The sequence below is a fragment of the Amblyomma mixtum genome, chromosome 1, assembly GCF_055824585.1.
Source record: "Amblyomma mixtum isolate Tamu chromosome 1, ASM5582458v1, whole genome shotgun sequence".
Taxonomy (NCBI): Eukaryota; Metazoa; Arthropoda; class Arachnida; order Ixodida; family Ixodidae; genus Amblyomma; species Amblyomma mixtum.
The window spans coordinates 301,116,856-301,121,352 of record NC_143012.1 but is presented as its reverse complement, the minus strand read 5'-3'; the positions used below and the strand labels follow the sequence as shown (position 1 = coordinate 301,121,352).

At 46.2% G+C, this 4,497-nt stretch overlaps 1 protein-coding gene across 1 annotated transcript in view; it reads left to right on the top strand.

The window, feature by feature from the left end:
* Positions 1-3,349: 3,349 nt before the first annotated feature.
* The window catches only part of LOC149372200 (cholecystokinin receptor type A-like), a 38,642-nt gene continuing 37,494 nt past the window's right edge, over positions 3,350-4,497 (top strand). Inside the window, exon 1 of the mRNA XM_089585943.1 lies at positions 3,350-3,440. The gene's annotated coding sequence lies outside the window, so the exon portion shown is untranslated. The remainder of the gene's footprint in view (positions 3,441-4,497) is intronic.

Sequence of the window (4,497 nt, the reverse complement as noted above, 5' to 3'; positions counted from 1 at the left end):
GTGCGTGAGCGTTGCGCAGCTTCCGGCAAATTACGCGGGACCCGATCAGTGTACACCTGACTCCGCGGCTTATGTCGCCCGCTTAAACTGAAACGTAAAGCTAGAATGTACACATTTGAAGAGTAAGGATAAGCTGTGCTGAAATTGAAGAATCTTGAAAGCTCCTTTTGCCGGAAGAAAAGCACCGTTGGGAGAAAGAGTAAATTATAAGCACGGTATTATCCATCGAGAAGAAAGCGCGTCTTCTGCGCTATAGAGTCTGATGGCGACAATAAGCGCCTCATCGGTAGCTACAAAGCGATGGACCAGCCAGTAATATTTGTTACTGGAAAGAGTGAAATGAAAATACGAACCAAAGGTTTCTTTTGAAAGCCATTTCCTCACCTCGAAAAAAACAATCTTGCAACTCTCTCGTTAATTGTTGACCGGGACGCGCGGAAAATTATATGTCATTTTCGGAGAGTACTGGAAGGAGCAAAAGAACCCCTATTTCTATGGCATGGTAAGCTGAAAAGAGCTATTTGCTTCGCTCCTATGTTAGGAGGAAACAAGCGCTTTTTGACAGCACCGTCTTCGTTTCATTTTTCTTCGAATAAACCAGTGCTGTACACCTAGGCCAGTGCATCATTTTTTTCTTCTACACTGTGCGGCACCGGAGGTTCGTGAAGCCTTTCAGCTTAAAATGACAAGGACATCATTAACGGGCCCCAACTTCTCTGAGGTCAAAAATTTGCTACCCTCCGGCAGTTACCAGGCACTGCCTCTCAAACTCAAAGCCGCAAAAAGTTTTTGAGAACGCTCGTTAACAGCGGAGTTGGAGCAATCGCATCCAAGCGATTTCGCATGTTTCTCTCTGCCGTACCCGAGCCGGTTTTTCTCATCCGTCCGGGCGACTATAGCTATACTAGAGTATACTAGGCTAGACTACTACTAGGCTAGACTATACTAGGCTAGACTATACTAGGCTAGACTATACTAGGCTAGACTATAGCGAAGGCTATAGCCTTCGCTAGCGCAATTTTTCTTTCCGCTGAGCTTTTATAGGGAGGCACGGAGTACGCGTGATGGCCACGTCATGGCCTAGACTTGCAAGGTTTTTTTTTTCTTGTTTTTCGCTATACGGCCTCTCGGTATCCTTGAAATACGATTGCTAGTATCGGAGGGAGAGAGCAGAAATAGGCGAGCAGCATTCTTCCTTTTTATCGTTTTCACCATTTTTGTTTTGGGAGGGGGGGGGGGGGGGGGGGGGTTGCCTTGATAAGGGCCTAGTGCGCAGTTCTTCGGCGATGGTCTGTTATGAGAGGGGTCAAAAACATTGCCAACGCCAGCCGTTTGCAATTATTCAAGGAACCGAATTAAAAAAAAAAAGGATAGAGAGTATTCAGGGCGAATAACTCGAAGGTACTCCCCCTCGAAAGCAACGCACAATGGGAGTCTCTGCAGGGACTCGACGGGCAGCGCTGAATACCACCGGCTAGCCAAAAACTGTTTTCATATATAGAGTCTACAGTAAATGTTTGACTAATGCCTGCATCTTGCTGTCGGAGTGTGCATGACGCTCGGGATATTGGTATCCCGTTTGTAATGGCAAGAGCCAATTGTACTTCAGTACAGAACAAGATGATCCAGGAACGTGAGGGAGCCTCAGTCCACTAGCCAACGTTTCGACAATAATACTTTTCTTCGTCTGGATTGTCTCGTCTCCGCCAGACGAAGACAAATCCTCTTGTCGAAACGTTGGCTAGTAGACTGCGGCGCTTCCTCGACCCTTGTTCATTTTGTTTCGTGCTGCCAAAAGTCTCACCTTCCTGTCTTCTCTTTAACTTGAATTGCACAGAATGAGTTGTGGGCCTTTTGCTTAAGCGCAAAGCTACAGCTGGGCCACTTGCACTTCCTTAAGGTTCACAGAAACCTCAGTACATGGCAGTTTCTAAATTTAGCTTTCAGCGAGTTAACCAGACGCAGCCTGCTATTGAACGGGTGTCCACGTGGTCAGCAACAGAAAGCACAAGCTGGTGATATAATTATTTGGTAAACTGGGAAAACATGATTTGGTCGGAGTCTTTAGAGAAAGAAATTTCACACTTCGTCCCTAAGTAGCCCAGAATGCAAATAGATCGTGAGAGGCGTCCACACAAATGGGCCGCAAAGTGCTCCATTTCCTTGATGAGTGCAGAGTAACGAATAAGATCAAATCAGGAAAATTTTGCCAGAACAATCTTGACAGGGAAAAGATGAAACGCCTCACATCTGTATCAGCAACTTTGCGCACTCAAGGAACGCTGGCGAGCCGTACATTGATGGGGACGCTGCACAGCGAAGCTAGATGGCGCATAAATAAACGCCTTCCAGTTCATAGCATAGTCGCGTGGCGCAGTCATCACTCATGTCGTCTTGACTACTCAGGGCCTCAGTCCCATCTCCACCGCAGGCGGCGGGAGCTAAATTGCCTTCCATTCTTCTGGCCGCCGTCCTTCCGCAGGAGAGAAGCCGTCAGTACCAGCAAGCGGGGAATCAACATTCCAAGGAAACCTGAAACCCAAAAATAAATAAATAAATAAGCGGTACGCAGGAGGCAATGTCAGACTACCTATCATCGTCGCCTTCTTTTTTCTTTCTTCCAATTCATCCAACACGTCAAGTAAATGCCGGATGATGCTAGCAGGGCTACCATGGCTCAGACCACAAGGTCACAAACAGTTAATGTGAAAATACTAGAAACCTAGTTCTCTCTGAGTTTCTTTGATTGATTGATTGATTGATTGATTGATTGATTGATTGATTGATTGATTGATTGATTGATTGATTGATTGATTGATTGATTGATTGATTGATTGATTGATTGATTGATTGATTGATTGATTGATTGATTGATTGATTGATTGATTGATTGATTGATTGATTGATTGATTGATTGATTGATTGATTGATTGATTGATTGTAACGCTCGCGCTGGTGACGATAGCAGTTACAGAATTTTTTTCTAGTGTCTGAGCATCCCTGGGTTGTCAGGCACACCGCGGGGGAGCCCCCAAATCGTTTCCGACGACCTAGCATTTACTAAAATGCGCCGAAATCTCAGTAAACGAAGCCTTTACTCACTAAGCGCGTCAGCCTGCGAATGAGCGGCCAACCGCCCTACTGACAGCGCGGCCGCGCGTCCACTGCCTGCAAGACTCCACTCGCAAGGGCGAGCGAGCGAGGATAGAACGGCGCCACTGGTATCCACTGGCGCTGGGCGACAGGAGCGCGTCACGTGACTCGGAGAAGGAGGAGAGGAGCGAGAGGTGCCGGCTGAGTAGCGCTCGGTTGGGAACAGGTCGACCCTCCGCACAACTGCGCGAACTGTGTCGCCGACGGGACGTTGTCAGTCTCTCCGCATCAGTTCGCCGTGAGGAGCCGTGGATAACGACTCAGGGCAAGTCATCTCTTCGCTGCGAGTGAGCAGTCCGTTTTTCTCCTAGCGAGCAATGGTCCATGACTCTTTTAATTTGTTTTTTCGGAGGGGAGGGGGGGGGGGGGAGTACTGTTATTTCTTTCGTCTTGCTACTCGAGCAACTACACTGCCCGATGCCCCACTTATATTTGTCAGTATTGCAACTTTTTTCAAATGCCAGCATTTAAGGGCCATTACGTTAAGCCTCAGTTTTGCAAGTGCATACATAAGCTGGAATTGTTTATGAAGCTCAATGTCTAGAAAGGAATCTCGATACTTACCCCGCTCTACGACTTCCCTTTTCTTTGATTTTTTTGCTTCCTATCGTGTTTTTAACGGTAGGGGCGCAAAGTTAAGAGCGGCCCCAGGACGTGCCCTTCCTCGGTGTTAAACCAAGAAATTCGAGTACGCTACGTCATATACGTGAATTCCCGGCAAGTTCCCCGCAAAATCTCGCCAAAACATGGCCCCTCACTGGTCTTCACTCATTACGCAAAAAAAAAAAAAAAACGGGAACTGAACCTTCCGCCTCTAGGTTCTAACACCATCGTTGATATATTTATTTATTTCACTAACTTCTCAGTCTCGGAAGCATTACAGAGAGGACTGATGAGGAATAAACATTGCGCGCAGGAACAGGAGTGATAAAAAGGCGAGAAATAACCTGGCCTTGAAGTGTGTTGTGTTCGAAATGGCAGCGATTGATAATAATTTTTTTTTTCAATATGTTTTAGCCAATCCTCCACTTTCCACATTAAATAGTCATAGTGCAGATATGTTTTAGAATAGAGGACGCAAACTTTACGACTCCGCATTATCGAAACTCCGTAAAAGATAAAAGGGAAGAGCACGGAGGTAGTGTACTAAGAGAGAATTGTGATGGTAATTTTTTCCAAAGGAAACACTGTCGAGAGTACTTCGGGCGCCGTGAATGTTTCGGTAAGGCAAGAGTTCTTCAATTGACATTGTTAGAATAGTTACAAGAAATTAAGCAGGTTTCACATTGTCTACATTCAGTCGCATGGTCGACAGAAAACCTGTACGGCATACTGCAATTCTGA